Source organism: Rutidosis leptorrhynchoides, chromosome 2 (genome assembly GCF_046630445.1).
Source record: "Rutidosis leptorrhynchoides isolate AG116_Rl617_1_P2 chromosome 2, CSIRO_AGI_Rlap_v1, whole genome shotgun sequence".
NCBI lineage: Eukaryota > Viridiplantae > Streptophyta > Magnoliopsida > Asterales > Asteraceae > Rutidosis > Rutidosis leptorrhynchoides.
Window position 1 is genome coordinate 572,388,847 of NC_092334.1, and position 19,469 is coordinate 572,408,315.

General features: G+C 34.9%; 1 pseudogene; it reads left to right on the top strand.

The window, feature by feature from the left end:
* The window catches only part of LOC139889821 (putative disease resistance protein RGA3), a 73,704-nt pseudogene extending 55,332 nt beyond the window's left edge, over window positions 1–18,372 (top strand).
* The last annotated feature ends 1,097 nt before the right edge of the window (window positions 18,373–19,469 follow it).

Here is a 19,469-nt window from a genome sequence, read left to right on the forward strand (position 1 = left end):
TTTATTTATTTTTTTTATTATTTATTTATATAATTTTCTTAAATTTCCCTACTTTTGGACGGAGGTTTGCTTGGAAGCAAACTCTTTATCCATCGAATCGAGAGAGTGAGGACTCTCTCTACTCTTGTAAGTGTTTCACTTGGGGTGGAGAAACGAGTTCTCTTTATTCAAGGATAGAGGAAGGATTGTCTACGTCACACCTCCCCCATAACCCACACATATTTGCTGATGCTGCTATTGTTGTTGTTGTTGTTGTTGTTGTTGTTGGTGTTGTTGCACTAAAATAGGGGGGATTTGTTGGTGATTTTAGTGTCATCCAACATCATTTTGGTTAATTGGGATTTATGTGAAAGTAAGAGTGAGCTAGTTATACTTAACAACGGGTTTGGAGAGTGTGGAGTACATGTAACATCCCGCCTTTTTCCATCAACTTTTCCGTTTAACTATTTATGTTCCGTTATATGTTTATAACACGTCTCGTTGATACGTGTTTGAATTATCTTGTTTAGGTAATTCCCACACCCGTTTTAAAGTTAAGGGACCAAACTTGCCAAGGGTTGAAACTTTTGACTAGGTCAAAGAGTCAACCCTCATTCTCATCCATTCAATCTCATCTCTTTCACTCTTACTACTTCAACTTTCCTCTCAACTTCCATACAAAGATTCATCATCCAAAATCGAGCTAGCGGTCATCTTGCCAAACAAATTACATATTTGAACTCCTCGTGATCTCCTCTTCGATTCCATACCAACTTCATCTCATTTGGGTAACTTTCTAAAATCACTAGATTTTGTGTTCTTGATGTTTTTAACTTATAAAAGTGTTAATTAGTGTCTATGGCTCAAGTCTAACATGAATATATGATTTATATGCTCGATCTCGTTGTTTTAGTGTAACTAGCATGAACTTGAATTTTGGTGTGTTGTTCTTGAATTTTGGATGATCATATGTTGTTTGATGATGAAGGTTCATGTTTAAATTGTGTTCCTAACATCACTAGCTTCAAATTGGTATGTAGGTTGACATGGATTAGTTTCATAATCATGATTGTTGAATTTGTGATTTTGGGTTAGGGTTTGATAGAAGTAAATTGAATCTTGATGCATTAAATGCTTGATAATGTTAATTGTAAGTGTTAGGTTGTGTTGTATGCTTAATTACCTTCGAAACGGCATACCGTTCATGTAATTTGGTTGCCAAATCATTAAATTGCATTTATGACTTGTATGCATTGAATGAGGAACATTAATTGCGGTTTTTTTGTTGTTGCAAGTGGAAGTTTGATTGATGATATGTGTTTAGTTGTTTTACTCGTCAAAATACCTTTCCAACGATGTATGATAGGCGTTATAAGTGTTTGCGGGTCAAGAGTTGTGTTAGAAAAGGTTTTGGTTCGTGCACACTTTGAAAAACTGACCAGGATTCTCTGCCCAGGTAGTGGCGCGGCGCGCCCCATCCCCGCGCGGCGCGCAGAATCACCTGGCCAGATTCTGTCCAACTTGGTCAATTTTTGAATAATGTTTGCTATGCTACGCACCTCCGATTCACATGTAACTTGTCCTAACATGCTCATACATGATTAAAAACCTCAGAAAAATAGTTCGGGACACGACCCGAACGTGTTGACTTTTTCGTTGACTTTGACCGACCAAGTTTGACTTTTTGTCAAACTTAATCAATTAATTATGCAATCTTTCTAACATGCTTTTATACTTGTGTCTTGCATAAAACTTGATGATTTGATTCACATGCTATATTAATCGAGTCGTATTGAGCCATAGGACTAATTGAACATCTTTGACCCTTCGTGACTATCGTTATTGATACAACCTATTTGTTTAGGTCAAGACTAGCATTGTTCTTTGCACACGTTACTTGTCGAAGTACTTTTTGGTTCGTGCATACAAGGTGAGATCATAGTCCCACTTTTACTCTTTTTGAACTTATATTTGGGATGAGAAAACATAAACGATTCTTTTGAACTAAGTGAACACAAGAACGGGAAAACAAACATTCTACATACGAGTTTAGAACAAAAATCCTCAATTCGATTATCATTAGTTACACTTGCCGGGTGTAAGCGAGAACTTATGTTATATGGCCATATGGGTTGACAACCCTCATCTTTGACGGTTCGCTACCGTCTACTGATGAAATATATTTTCGAGAATCAGTGTTTGTTCTAGCACTATGGATGGGGTATACAATGGAAGGAATGTTAAGCTTTGATAATTGGGTGCTCGTGAAACAAACTTTTGGAATGTATTACTATTATCTCATTGTTGCAAATCTTGTGGTTCATTTGTACTTACTGAAATGTCCCGTTCTTATTTATTAAAAACGTTCCATATTAATTGATTTCGTTGCGAGGTTTTGACCTCTATATGAGACGTTTTTCAAAGACTGCATTCATTTTTAAACAAACCATAACCTTTATTTCATCAATAAAGGTTTAAAAAGCTTTACGTAGATTATCAAATAATGATAATCTAAAATATCCTGTTTACACACGACCATTACATAATGGTTTACAATACAAATATGTTACAACAAAATAAGTTTCTTGAATGCAGTTTTTACACAATATCATACAAGCATGGACTCCAAATCTTGTCCTTATTTAAGTATGCGACAGCGGAAGCTCTTAATAATCACCTGAGAATAAACATGCTTAAAACGTCAACAAAAATGTTGGTGAGTTATAGGTTTAACCTATATATATCAAATCGTAACAATAGACCACAAGATTTCATATTTCAATACACATCCCATACATAGAGATAAAAATCATTCATATGGTGAACACCTGGTAACCGACAATAACAAGATGCATATATAAGAATATCCCCATCATTCCGGGACACCCTTCGGATATGATATAAATTTCGAAGTACTAAAGCATCCGGTACTTTGGATGGGGTTTGTTAGGCCCAATAGATCTATCTTTAGGATTCGCGTCAATTAGGGTGTCTGTTCCCTAATTCTTAGATTACCAGACTTAATAAAAAGGGGCATATTCGATTTCGATAATTCAACCATAGAATGTAGTTTCACGTACTTGTGTCTATTTTGTAAATCATTTATAAAACCTGCATGTATTCTCATCCCAAAAATATTAGATTTTAAAAGTGGGACTATAACTCACTTTCACAGATTTTTACTTCGTCGGGAAGTAAGACTTGGCCACTGGTTGATTCACGAACCTATAACAATATATACATATATATCAAAGTATGTTCAAAATATATTTACAACACTTTTAATATATTTTGATGTTTTAAGTTTATTAAGTCAGCTGTCCTCGTTAGTAACCTACAACTAGTTGTCCACAGTTAGATGTACAGAAATAAATCGATAAATATTATCTTGAATCAATCCACGACCCAGTGTATACGTATCTCAGTATTGATCACAACTCAAACTATATATATTTTGGAATCAACCTCAACCCTGTATAGCTAACTCCAACATTCACATATAGAGTGTCTATGGTTGTTCCGAAATATATATAGATGTGTCGACATGATAGGTCGAAACATTGTATACGTGTCTATGGTATCTCAAGATTACATAATATATAATACAAGTTGATTAAGTTATGGTTGGAATAGATTTGTTACCAATTTTCACGTAGCTAAAATGAGAAAAATTATCCAATCTTGTTTTACCCATAACTTCTTCATTTTAAATCCGTTTTGAGTGAATCAAATTGCTATGGTTTCATATTGAACTCTATTTTATGAATCTAAACAAAAAAAGTATAGGTTTCTAGTCGGAAAAATAAGTTACAAGTCGTTTTTGTAAAGGTAGTCATTTCAGTCGAAAGAACGACGTCTAGATGACCATTTTAGAAAACATACTTCCACTTTGAGTTTAACCATAATTTTTGGATATAGTTTCATGTTCATAATAAAAATAATTTTCTCAGAATAACAACTTTTAAATCAAAGTTTATCATAGTTTTTAATTAACTAACCCAAAACAGCCCGCGGTGTTACTACGACGGCGTAAATCCGGTTTTACGGTGTTTTTCGTGTTTCCAGGTTTTAAATCATTAAGTTAGCATATCATATAGATATAGAACATGTGTTTAGTTGATTTTAAAAGTCAAGTTAGAAGGATTAACTTTTGTTTGCGAACAAGTTTAGAATTAACTAAACTATGTTCTAGTGATTACAAGTTTAAACCTTCGAATAAGATAGCTTTATATGTATGAATCGAATGATGTTATGAACATCATTACTACCTTAAGTTCCTTGGATGAACCTACTGGAAAAGAGAAAAATGGATCTAGCTTCAATGGATCCTTGGATGGCTCAAAGTTCTTGAAGCAAAATCATGACACGAAAACAAGTTCAAGTAAGATCATCACTTGAAATAAGATTGTTATAGTTATAGAAATTGAACCAAAGTTTGAATATGATTATTACCTTGTATTAGAATGATAACCTACTGTAAGAAACAAAGATTTCTTGAGGTTGGATGATCACCTTACAAGATTGGAAGTGAGCTAGCAAACTTGAAAGTATTCTTGATTTTATGAAACTAGAACTTTTGGAATTTATGAAGAACACTTAGAACTTGAAGATAGAACTTGAGAGAGTTCAATTAGATGAAGAAAATTGAAGAATGAAAGTGTTTGTAGGTGTTTTTGGTCGTTGGTGTATGGATTAGATATAAAGGATATGTAATTTTGTTTTCATGTAAATAAGTCATGAATGATTACTCATATTTTTGTAATCTTATGAGATATTTCATGCTAGTTGCCAAATGATGGTTCCCACATGTGTTAGGTGACTCACATGGGATGCTAAGAGCTGATCATTGGAGTGTATATACCAATAGTACATACATCTAAAAGCTGTGTATTGTACGAGTACGAATACTGGTGAATACGAGTAGAATTGTTGATGAAACTGAACTAGAATGTAATTGTAAGCATTTTTGTTAAGTAGAAGTATTTTGATAAGTGTATTGAAGTCTTTCAAAAGTGTATAAATACATATTAAAACACTACATGTATATACATTTTAACTGAGTCGTTAAGTCATCGTTAGTCGTTACATGTAAGTGTTGTTTTGAAACCTTTAGGTTAACGATCTTGTTAAATGTTGTTAACCCAATGTTTATAATATCAAAAGAGATTTTAAATTATTATATTATCATGATATTATGATGTACGAATATCTCTTAATATGATATATATACATTAAATGTCGTTACAACGATAAACGTTACATATATGTCTCGTTTCAAAATCATTAAGTTAGTAGTCTTATTTTTACATATGTAGTTCATTGTTAATATAATTAATGATATGTTTACTTATCATAATATCATGTTAACTATATATATAACCATATATATGTCATCATATAGTTTTTTTTTACAAGTTTTAACGTTCGTGAATCACCGGTCAACTTGGGTGGTCAATTGTCTATATGAAACATATTTCAATTAATCAAGTCTTAACAAGTTTGATTGCTTAACATGTTGGAAACATTTAATCATGTAAATATCAATCTCAATTAATATATATAAACATGAAAAAGTTCGGGTCACTACAGTACCTACCCGTTAAATAAATTTCGTCCCGAAATTTTAAGCTGTTGAAGGTGTTGACAAATCTTCTGGAAATAGATGCGGGTATTTCTTCTTCATCTGATTTTCACGCTCCCAGGTGAACTCGGGTCCTCTACGAGCATTCCATCGAACCTTAACAATTGGTATCTTGTTTTGCTTAAGTCTTTTAACCTCACGATCCATTATTTCGACGGGTTCTTCGATGAATTGAAGTTTTTCGTTGATTTGGATTTCATCTAACGGAATAGTGAGATCTTCTTTAGCAAAACATTTCTTTAAATTCGAGACGTGGAAAGTGTTATGTACAGCCGCGAGTTGTTGAGGTAACTCTAGTCGGTAAGCTACTGGTCCGATACGATCAATAATCTTGAATGGTCCAATATACCTTGGATTTAATTTCCCTCGTTTACCAAATCGAACAACGCCTTTCCAAGGTGCAACTTTAAGCATGACCATCTCTCCAATTTCAAATTCTATATCTTTTCTTTTAATGTCAGCGTAGCTCTTTTGTCGACTTTGGGCGGTTTTCAACCGTTGTTGAATTTGGATGATCTTCTCGGTAGTTTCTTGTATAATCTCCGGACCCGTAATCTGTCTATCCCCCACCTCACTCCAACAAATCGGAGACCTGCACTTTCTACCATAAAGTGCTTCAAACGGCGCCATCTCAATGCTTGAATGGTAGCTGTTGTTGTAGGAAAATTCTGCTAACGGTAGATGTCGATCCCAACTGTTTCCGAAATCAATAACACATGCTCGTAGCATGTCTTCAAGCGTTTGTATCGTCCTTTCGCTCTGCCCATCAGTTTGTGGATGATAGGCAGTACTCATGTCTAGACGAGTTCCTAATGCTTGCTGTAATGTCTGCCAGAATCTTGAAATAAATCTGCCATCCCTATCAGAGATAATAGAGATTGGTATTCCATGTCTGGAGACGACTTCCTTCAAATACAGTCGTGCTAACTTCTCCATCTTGTCATCTTCTCTTATTGGTAGGAAGTGTGCTGATTTGGTGAGACGATCAACTATTACCCAAATAGTATCAAAACCACTTGCAGTCTTTGGCAATTTAGTGATGAAATCCATGGTAATGTTTTCCCATTTCCATTCCGGGATTTCGGGTTGTTGAAGTAGACCTGATGGTTTCTGATGCTCAGCTTTGACCTTAGAACACGTCAAACATTCTCCTACGTATTTAGCAACATCGGCTTTCATACCCAGCCACCAAAAATGTTTCTTGAGATCCTTGTACATCTTCCCCGTTCCAGGATGTATTGAGTATCTGGTTTTATGAGCTTCTCTAAGTACCATTTCTCTCATATCTCCAAATTTTGGTACCCAAATCCTTTCAGCCCTATACCGGGTTCCGTCTTCCCGAATATTAAGATGCTTCTCCGATCCTTTGGGTATTTCATCCTTTAAATTTCCCTCTTTTAAAACTCCTTGTTGCGCCTCCTTTATTTGAGTTGTAATGTTATTATGAATCATTATATTCATAGATTTTACTCGAATGGGTTCTCTATCCTTCCTGCTTAAGGCATCGGCTACCACATTTGCCTTCCCCGGGTGGTAACGAATCTCAAAATCGTAATCATTCAATAATTCAATCCACCTACGCTGCCTCATATTCAGTTGTTTCTGATTAAATATGTGTTGAAGACTTTTGTGGTCGGTATATATAATACTTTTGACCCCATATAAGTAGTGCCTCCAAGTCTTTAATGCAAAAACAACCGCGCCTAATTCCAAATCATGCGTCGTATAATTTTGTTCGTGAATCTTCAATTGTCTAGACGCATAAGCAATCACCTTCGTTCGTTGCATTAATACACAACCGAGACCTTGCTTTGATGCGTCACAATAAATCACAAAATCATCATTCCCTTCAGGCAATGACAATATAGGTGCCGTAGTTAGCTTTTTCTTCAATAACTGAAACGCTTTCTCTTGTTCATCATTCCATTCAAATTTCTTCCCTTTATGCGTTAATGCAGTCAAGGGTTTTGCTATTCTGGAAAAGTCTTGGATGAACCTTCTGTAGTAACCAGCTAGTCCTAAAAACTGGCGTATGTGTTTCGGAGTTTTCGGGGTTTCCCACTTTTCAACAGTTTCTATCTTTGCCGGATCCACCTTAATACCTTCTTTGTTCACTATGTGACCGAGGAATTGAACTTCTTCCAACCAAAATGCACACTTTGAAAACTTAGCGTACAATTCTTCCTTCCTCAATACTTCTAACACCTTTCTCAAATGTTCACCGTGTTCTTGGTCATTCTTTGAGTAAATAAGTATGTCATCAATGAAAACAATGACAAACTTGTCAAGGTATGGTCCACACACTCGGTTCATAAGGTCCATGAACACAGCTGGTGCATTAGTTAAACCAAACGGCATGACCATAAACTCGTAATGACCGTAACGTGTTCTGAAAGCAGTCTTTGGAATATCATCTTCTTTCACCCGCATTTGATGATACCCGGAACGTAAGTCAATCTTTGAATAAACAGACGAGCCTTGTAGTTGATCAAATAAGTCGTCGATTCTCGGTAGTGGGTAGCGGTTCTTGATGGTAAGTTTGTTCAACTCTAGGTAGTCGATACACAACCTGAATGTACCATCTTTCTTCTTGACAAACAAAACAGGAGCTCCCCACGGTGATGTGCTTGGTCGAATGAAACCACGCTCTAAAAGTTCTTGTAATTGGCTTTGCAGTTCTTTCATCTCGCTGGGTGCGAGTCTGTAAGGAGCACGAGCTATTGGTGCAGCTCCTGGTACAAGATCTATTTGAAATTCAACGGATCGATGTGGGGGTAATCCCGGTAATTCTTTCGGAAATACATCGGGAAATTCTTTTGCAATGGGAACATCATTGATGCTCTTTTCTTCAGTTTGTACTTTCTCGACGTGTGCTAGAACAGCATAGCAACCTTTTCTTATTAGTTTTTGTGCCTTCAAAATACTAATAAGATGTAGCTTCGTGTTGCCCTTTTCTCCGTACACCATTAAGGGTTTTCCTTTTTCTCGTATAATGCGAATTGCATTTTTGTAACAAACGATCTCCGCTTTCACTTCTTTCAACCAGTCCATACCGATTATCACATCAAAACTCCCTAACTCTACTGGTATCAAATCAATCTTAAATGTTTCGCTAACCAGTTTAATTTCTCGATTCCGACATATATTATCTGCTGAAATTAATTTACCATTTGCTAATTCGAGTAAAAATTTACTATCCAAAGGCGTCAATGGACAACTTAATTTAGCACAAAAATCTCTACTCATATAGCTTCTATCCGCACCCGAATCAAATAAAACGTAAGCAGATTTATTGTCAATAAGAAACGTACCCGTAACAAGCTCTGGGTCTTCCTGTGCCTCTACCGCATTAATATTGAAAACTCTTCCACGGCCTTGTCCATTCGTGTTCTCCTGGTTCGGGCAATTTCTAATAATGTGGCCTGGTTTTCCACATTTATAACAAACTACATTGGCATAACTTGCTCCGACACTACTTGCTCCGCCATTACTCGTTCCGACACCATTTGTTCCTTTCGTTCTATTAACCCCTGGTCCGTAGACCTCACACTTCGCCGCGCTATGACCATTTCTTTTACACTTGTTGCAAAATTTGGTGCAGAACCCCGAGTGATTCTTTTCACACCTTTGGCATAGTTGCTTCTGATTGTTGTTGTTGTTGCGGTTATTATTGTTGTTGGGATGATTGTTGTAGTTGCTGTTGTTGTTGTTGTTGTTGTTGTTGTTGTTGTTGTTGTTGTTGGGCCGTTTGTTGTAGTTGCGATTGATGTTGCGATTGTTGGGATAATTGTTGCGATTATTGTTGTAATTGCTGTTGTTGTTGTATTGGTGATTCTTATCACCGTTTTCCTCCCACTTTCTTTTGACTTGCTTCACATTGGCCTCTTCAGCAGTCTGTTCTTTAATTCTTTCTTCAATCTGGTTCACTAGTTTGTGAGCCATTCTACATGCCTGTTGTATGGAGGCGGGCTCGTGTGAACTTATATCTTCTTGGATTCTTTCCGGTAATCCTTTCACAAACGCATCGATCTTCTCTTCCTCATCTTCGAATGCTCCCGGACACAATAGGCACAATTCTGTGAATCGTCTTTCGTACGTGGTAATATCAAATCCTTGGGTTCGTAACCCTCTAAGTTCTGTCTTGAGCTTATTGACCTCGGTTCTGGGACGGTACTTCTCGTTCATCAAGTGCTTGAATGCTGACCACGGTAGTGCGTACGCATCGTCTTGTCCCACTTGCTCTAGATAGGTATTCCACCATGTTAACGCAGAACCTGTGAAGGTATGCGTAGCGTACTTTACTTTGTCCTCTTCAGTACACTTACTTATGGCAAACACCGATTCGACCTTCTCGGTCCACCGTTTCAATCCGATCGGTCCTTCGGTTCTATCAAATTCCAAAGGTTTGCAGGCAGTGAATTCTTTGTAGGTGCATCCTACACGATTTCCTGTACTGCTAGATCCAAGGTTATTATTGGTATGTAGCGCAGCTTGTACTGCGGCTATGTTTGAAGCTAGAAAAGTACGAAATTCTTCTTCATTCATATTCACGGTGTGTCGAGTAGTCGGTGCCATTTCCTTCAAAATAGTTAAATGGAACAAGTTAATCATACAGAATATTAAGAGTAGTTAATAGTATTTCGTAGCATAATATGAACTCATTTATAAAAGCTTTTTCTTCATATTAGCGTTTTATAAGTTTAAATTCGGGTAGTACCTACCCGTTAAGTTCATACTTAGTAGCTAATATACAATTCAACTACTACAATTCTATATGAAAAACTGATTGTAATAATATTTCGCGTTCAAACTTTTATACAATATTTTACAAACTTACAATACCGCTTATTTTACATAAAGCATGAAATATAGCACACAATAACTTTGATACAAGATAGTTGTGAAGACAATTCTAGCTAGTACACAAGTCGTTCGGCAAAGGCAATAAAGACACGTAATTCATACGTCCAGAAACAAGTCATGCATTCTGGTTTTACTAGGACTACTTCCCATCCTTGGTCTTGTGCAACATAACCGTTATGGCCGTTGATAAGACAGCGTGTTGTAACGTCATCAAAGGGACGAGGGTTACGTAATGTCCAACAGTCCCGTAATAATCTAAAAACCTCATTTCTTACCCCAATTACCGACTCCGTCACTTGTGGAAACGTTTTGTTTAATAGTTGTAGCCCGATGTTCTTGTTCTCACTTTGGTGAGAAGCGAACATTACTAATCCGTAAGCATAACATGCTTCTTTATGTTGCATGTTAGCCGCTTTTTCTAAATCACGAAGTCCAATATTCGGATATATTGAGTCAAAATAATTTCTTAACCCGTTGCGTAAAATAGCATTTGGGTTCCCCGCAATATATGCGTCAAAGTAAACACATCGTAACTTATGGGTTTCCCAATGTGATATCCCCCATCTTTCAAACGAAAGTCTCTTATAAACCAAGACATTCTTGGAACGTTCTTCGAATGTCTTACAAACTGATCTCGCCTTAAATAGTTGTGCCGAAGAATTCTGGCCGACTCTAGACAAGATTTCATCAATCATGTCTCCGGGTAGGTCTCTTAAAATATTGGGTTGTCTATCCATTTTGTGTTTTTAAACTGTAAAATAGACAAGAGTTAGATTCATAAAAAAAAATACTTATTAATACAAGCAATTTTTACATATATCATAAAGCATAAGAACACTATATTCCATATATTACACCACACGAATACAACTATCTTATTCCGACTCGCTCGTTTCTTCTTCTTCGGTTTTGGTTCGTTTTGCCAAGTTTCTAGGGATATATGATGTTCCCCTAATACGAGCCGTCGTTGTCCACATTGGTTTAGAAAAACCTGGTGGTTTAGAGGTTCCCGGGTCATTGTTACAACTTAAGGACTTCGGGGGTTGACGATACATATAAAGTTCATCGGGGTTGGAATTAGATTTCTCTATTTTTATGCCCTTTCCCTTATTATTTTCTTTTGCCTTTTTAAATTCAGTTGGGGTAATTTCTATAACATCATCGGAATTCTCGTCGAAATCCGATTCATCGGAGAATTGGTAATCCTCCCAATATTTTGCTTCCTTGGCGGAAACACCATTGACCATAATTAACTTTGGTAGGTTGGTTGAGGATTTTCTTTTACTTAACCGTTTTATTATTTCCCCCACCGGTTCTATTTCTTCATCCGGTTCCGATTCTTCTTCCGGTTCCGATTCTTCTTCCGGTTCCGACTCTTCTTCCGGTTCCTCTTCGGGAACTTGTGAATCAGTCCACAAATCATTCCAATTTACATTTGACTCTTCATTATTATTAGGTGAGTCAATGGGACTTGTTCTAGAGGTAGACATCTATCACATAATATCAAACACGTTAAGAGATTAATATATCACATAATATTCATATGTTAAAAATATATAGTTTCCAACAAAAATGTTAAGCAATCATTTTTAAAGAAAACACGGTCGAAGTCCAGACTCACTAATGCATCCTAACAAACTCGATAAGACACACTAATGCAAATTTTCTGGTTCTCTAAGACCAACGCTCGGATACCAACTGAAATGTCCCGTTCTTATTGATTAAAAACGTTCCATATTAATTGATTTCGTTGCGAGGTTTTGACCTCTATATGAGACGTTTTTCAAAGACTGCATTCATTTTTAAACAAACCATAACCTTTATTTCATCAATAAAGGTTTAAAAAGCTTTACGTAGATTATCAAATAATGATAATCTAAAATATCCTGTTTACACACGACCATTACATAATGGTTTACAATACAAATATGTTACAACAAAATAAGTTTCTTGAATGCAGTTTTTACACAATATCATACAAGCATGGACTCCAAATCTTGTCCTTATTTAAGTATGCGACAGCGGAAGCTCTTAATAATCACCTGAGAATAAACATGCTTAAAACGTCAACAAAAATGTTGGTGAGTTATAGGTTTAACCTATATATATCAAATCGTAACAATAGACCACAAGATTTCATATTTCAATACACATCCCATACATAGAGATAAAAATCATTCATATGGTGAACACCTGGTAACCGACAATAACAAGATGCATATATAAGAATATCCCCATCATTCCGGGACACCCTTCGGATATGATATAAATTTCGAAGTACTAAAGCATCCGGTACTTTGGATGGGGTTTGTTAGGCCCAATAGATCTATCTTTAGGATTCGCGTCAATTAGGGTGTCTGTTCCCTAATTCTTAGATTACCAGACTTAATAAAAAGGGGCATATTCGATTTCGATAATTCAACCATAGAATGTAGTTTCACGTACTTGTGTCTATTTTGTAAATCATTTATAAAACCTGCATGTATTCTCATCCCAAAAATATTAGATTTTAAAAGTGGGACTATAACTCACTTTCACAGATTTTTACTTCGTCGGGAAGTAAGACTTGGCCACTGGTTGATTCACGAACCTATAACAATATATACATATATATCAAAGTATGTTCAAAATATATTTACAACACTTTTAATATATTTTGATGTTTTAAGTTTATTAAGTCAGCTGTCCTCGTTAGTAACCTACAACTAGTTGTCCACAGTTAGATGTACAGAAATAAATCGATAAATATTATCTTGAATCAATCCACGACCCAGTGTATACGTATCTCAGTATTGATCACAACTCAAACTATATATATTTTGGAATCAACCTCAACCCTGTATAGCTAACTCCAACATTCACATATAGAGTGTCTATGGTTGTTCCGAAATATATATAGATGTGTCGACATGATAGGTCGAAACATTGTATACGTGTCTATGGTATCTCAAGATTACATAATATATAATACAAGTTGATTAAGTTATGGTTGGAATAGATTTGTTACCAATTTTCACGTAGCTAAAATGAGAAAAATTATCCAATCTTGTTTTACCCATAACTTCTTCATTTTAAATCCGTTTTGAGTGAATCAAATTGCTATGGTTTCATATTGAACTCTATTTTATGAATCAAAACAAAAAAAGTATAGGTTTCTAGTCGGAAAAATAAGTTACAAGTCGTTTTTGTAAAGGTAGTCATTTCAGTAGAAAGAACGACGTCTAGATGACCATTTTAGAAAACATACTTCCACTTTGAGTTTAACCATAATTTTTGGATATAGTTTCATGTTCATAATAAAAATAATTTTCTCAGAATAACAACTTTTAAATCAAAGTTTATCATAGTTTTTAATTAACTAACCCAAAACAGCCCGCGGTGTTACTACGACGGCGTAAATCCGGTTTTACGGTGTTTTTCGTGTTTCCAGGTTTTAAATCATTAAGTTAGCATATCATATAGATATAGAACATGTGTTTAGTTGATTTTAAAAGTCAAGTTAGAAGGATTAACTTTTGTTTGCGAACAAGTTTAGAATTAACTAAACTATGTTCTAGTGATTACAAGTTTAAACCTTCGAATAAGATAGCTTTATATGTATGAATCGAATGATGTTATGAACATCATTACTACCTTAAGTTCCTTGGATGAACCTACTGGAAAAGAGAAAAATGGATCTAGCTTCAATGGATCCTTGGATGGCTCAAAGTTCTTGAAGCAAAATCATGACACGAAAACAAGTTCAAGTAAGATCATCACTTGAAATAAGATTGTTATAGTTATAGAAATTGAACCAAAGTTTGAATATGATTATTACCTTGTATTAGAATGATAACCTACTGTAAGAAACAAAGATTCTTGAGGTTGGATGATCACCTTACAAGATTGGAAGTGAGCTAGCAAACTTGAAAGTATTCTTGATTTTATGAAACTAGAACTTTTGGAATTTATGAAGAACACTTAGAACTTGAAGATAGAACTTGAGAGAGTTCAATTAGATGAAGAAAATTGAAGAATGAAAGTGTTTGTAGGTGTTTTTGGTCGTTGGTGTATGGATTAGATATAAAGGATATGTAATTTTGTTTTCATGTAAATAAGTCATGAATGATTACTCATATTTTTGTAATCTTATGAGATATTTCATGCTAGTTGCCAAATTATGGTTCCCACATGTGTTAGGTGACTCACATGGGCTGCTAAGAGCTGATCATTGGAGTGTATATACCAATAGTACATACATCTAAAAGCTGTGTATTGTACGAGTACGAATACTGGTGCATACGAGTAGAATTGTTGATGAAACTGAACGAGAATGTAATTGTAAGCATTTTTGTTAAGTAGAAGTATTTTGATAAGTGTATTGAAGTCTTTCAAAAGTGTATAAATACATATTAAAACACTACATGTATATACATTTTAACTGAGTCGTTAAGTCATCGTTAGTCGTTACATGTAAGTGTTGTTTTGAAACCTTTAGGTTAACGATCTTGTTAAATGTTGTTAACCCAATGTTTATAATATCAAAAGAGATTTTAAATTATTATATTATCATGATATTATGATGTACGAATATCTCTTAATATGATATATATACATTAAATGTCGTTACAACGATAAACGTTACATATATGTCTCGTTTCAAAATCATTAAGTTAGTAGTCTTATTTTTACATATGTAGTTCATTGTTAATATAATTAATGATATGTTTACTTATCATAATATCATGTTAACTATATATATAACCATATATATGTCATCATATAGTTTTTTTTACAAGTTTTAACGTTCGTGAATCACCGGTCAACTTGGGTGGTCAATTGTCTATATGAAACATATTTCAATTAATCAAGTCTTAACAAGTTTGATTGCTTAACATGTTGGAAACATTTAATCATGTAAATATCAATCTCAATTAATATATATAAACATGAAAAAGTTCGGGTCACTACACTTACTTACTTAAACCTATGATTTCACCAACGTTTTCGTTGACAGATTTCTATGTTTTTCTCAGGTCCTTGAACGATACATGATACATGCTTCCGCTCATTATTTTGATACTTGCATTGGATGTCGAGTATATATGCATACATGGAGCGTCTTTTGGATACTTTTAAATTGTGTCGCATAAGTTTCATTTGTACTTAAAACTTTGTATCGTAACTTGTGGTGGAACTATTCTTGTAAACTTGAACAACCTTTACATTTGAAATGAATGCGACATATCTTTTGGTCAAACGTTGTTTTAAAGACTTATGACCACGTAACGGGACCTAAGTAGACGGCGCCGTCAATGATGATTTGGTCGGGTCGCTACAGTACACGCCCGTAAGAGTTGATTAGACACTGTCGCGAATATAGCGGGGGTCAAGGGGGATGCACCCCCTTGCGGGGTCCAAGGCACTATATTTTATATTAAAACATTGCCTTCCGACCGGTTTTCTCGCCAAAAAGTTTGTCTGTTTTATAACAGCTTTTCCCACCAAATTAAAGGGTTGTATCAATTCAATTTTAACTGCCGAATTAATATTTCTGTTTTTGGCTTACTTGCTTTCATTCATATGAAAAACACACAGAAAATACATTCTCACATACGCTTTTATTTGAATCTTTTTTCTTGGAATCAAATCTTGTTCATGTCTTATCCCGATTAGGATTACGTGATACTCGAGGCTTGTAGGGTCGAAATACTTAATCGAGAAAGTGATTACACGATTCAAGAACCAATCGGATTATCATTTACAACCCTATTTTCTAACAGTGAATAATGTAGGTTTGGAGTTTCTTGGTACTAGCAAAATGGTTAATCAACACATATATGCACACTTATATATATATATATATATATATATATATATATATATATATATATATATATATATATATATATATATATATATATATATATGTGTGTGTGTGTGTGTGTGTGTGTGTGTGTGTATATGTGTATATATACACATATACATATATATATATATATATATATATATATATATATATATATACACATATACATATATATATACATATATACATATAGATATATATATACATATATACATATATACATATATATATACATATATACATATATACATATATACATATATATATATATATATATATATATATATATATATATATATACATATATACATATATATATATATATATACACTTATATATACATATATATATATATACACACTTATATATATACATATATATATATATATATATATACACTTACATATATACACTTATATATACCCTAAACATGTCCAAACTAGCAGGTCATGAGCCACACGAGTGGTCAAACAACATACACAAACCACAAAACCAAGGTACGAGCAACCGAGCTGCGCACCACGGCAAACCAATGCGCACCACGTGGGCGAGTAGCAGCAAAACAACAGCAGACAGCAGCTTCTAAGCTGCAACAGCAGCTGAAAACAACAGCGGCAAAAGCTGCGCATCAGGTAGAAGAACAGCAGCAGCAAACGCTGCTGTCCAGTTGGGTTTCGACTATACTTAAAATTCTAAGCTTCAAAAATATGAAGTGTTGGAAGTTATGGTCAACTAGTTGTGGGGTTGTGTTTCTGTGCCTTGAGAAGCTTGTTAAAGAAGAATGTCCTAATATGGTAGAAGTGTCAATCGAAGCACTGCCTCTACTAAAACAACTTAAAATGAAGATGTGTGGTCATAGTGTGTTGACAAATTTGGTTCAAGCAGCTTCTTCGGTCACCAAGTTGGATATAGAATCTATTTTAAGATGTGTGCAGGGGTGGGAGTCATGGTCAACCAAAAGTTGGGTTTTGTTTACATACCTTGAGAAGCTTGTTATGAAAAGTTGTCCTAATCTAGTAGAAGTATCAATCGAAGCACTGCCATCACTAAGACATCTTAAAAAGTTGACATGTTTGGTTCGTGCAGCTTCATCGGTCACGTTGTTGTGCCTGGTCTTAGTGATGAGGTGTGGAGAGGTGTTATAGAATATCTTAGGGCAATTGAAGAAATATGCATAAGGAGGTGTCATGAGAGAAGATGCTTGTGGGAATATGGTTTTTGTTAGTTTAAGGGAGTTGCATGTAAGCAATTGTGATAATTTGGTGAGTCTTGAAGAGAGAGAGAGAGAGAGAGAGAGAGAGAGAGAGAGAGGGGAGGAGAAGGGTGATGATGATGATGATGATGATGATATGAGTGTAAGCAATCTCCTCACATCTCTTAAGACACTTATAGTAATGTCTTGTACGAGAATGAGGTGTTTCATGTGTCCACACAACATTGAGACATTGTGCATCCTATCATGTGATTCACTTACACATGTTTACTTTTCATCAAGAGGAGGACGACAGAAGCTCAAGTCACTTAAAATTTACGATTATAAAGGAGGAGACGAAAGTCAAATGGTTATCAGCCACAACACTAAAGACATGTCATTGTTTCAACATCTAAGTATTAATCATTTTCCGAATCTGAAATTTATCCTTCAATTGAATTGCTTCCTTAATTCAACAAATTAATAATTTGGAAGTGTGAAAGTTTGGAATCATTTCCTGATCAGTAATTGCCGGATCTTACCTCGTTAACACGATTGGAAATTTACCAATGTCCAAGAATAGATGGTTCATTTCCTCGTGGGCTTTGGCCTCCCAAATTACGATACTTAAAAATAGGTGGGCTAAAGAAGCCCATATCAAAGTAGGGCCCACAGAATTTCCCACCCTCACTTGTTCACCTAGAATTATATGGAAATGATAATGATGAAGCGGGTATTAGTGATAGTCACTTGTCTCGTCTTCTTCCATCATCTCATACTTCTCTTATGATAGATGAATTTAAGATATTAGAAACAATTTCTCACCTCCCTCCAATATCTATTAGTTAAAGACTGCCCAAAGATGAAAGATCTCTTGCTTCCATCATCTCTTATTTCTTTGGACATAAATCACTTGACGGAATTGGAAACAATTTCATATAGCACTAACTATTTAAGATTGTTGAATTATTTCATTCTATGTCTTAATTGCAGCTTAAAACCATGATAACAAATGTTTGAAAGGTGCAAATAAACATTAACATAATGTATACAAATCTTAAATGACTTTAATAATGTACTCCCTGATTATAAACAAAAGATTTAATAAGTTTTTTTATTGACTAGGCCATATGAACAGAAAAAGTCATATAATTTTCTCTTAAGTAGTTTAGGAAGTTGTATACATTACATAATAATATGCTTTGGGGGAATTTCGACCCATTTGACCCTTTTTTGTTTCCTTACAGAAGTATATATTTATCCATGTTGTGGTGAAACATTGCCCAAATTGACCCATTCATAAGAGGAATGGTCACATATATTGCTAACTATTGATTTATTACACTAGGTGTATCAAGCAGTCATTGCAAATGAAGGTGCTTGTTAGTTTTGGGTACAAATTTTGTAGTGGTACCAGATGTCATTCATTCACTGCAACCTGCAATGTGTCGTGACAAGTCCACTGATAATGTCAACCGCATGAAAACCATGCTTATGGTCTGTCATATGCTTTTTCTTTTTAGTGTAGTTAATGTAATAAAATAATAAAAGCATAAAGAAATCACACTTTTGTTAGCTTTCAACATTTGTTTCTTTCCCTTTGTATGGAAAATGTGGGCAGATGAACATGTGACCAATAATATGGATAAGTAGAAACATCATGTTGACAATAATACGGAAACTAGTCAGATGTTGATTGAACACTATGTATTTTTTTCCAACTGAATCAATGTTAGTGATCTAGTTTCCGTCTTTTTTTACACCCCATAATGTTAACCGAAAGAAGCCTCATTGATTCGCTATAAGGACCTCAATTTGATCAATGAGTTTGGCGTAAATCTCCTAGATTTTATACTCATCTAAGTCCAACGCCACACCTGCTTTGTATAATGGCGTCAATTTTCCGAATAAACAACTCTGAATAACCTGACTTACCTTTGGATTAA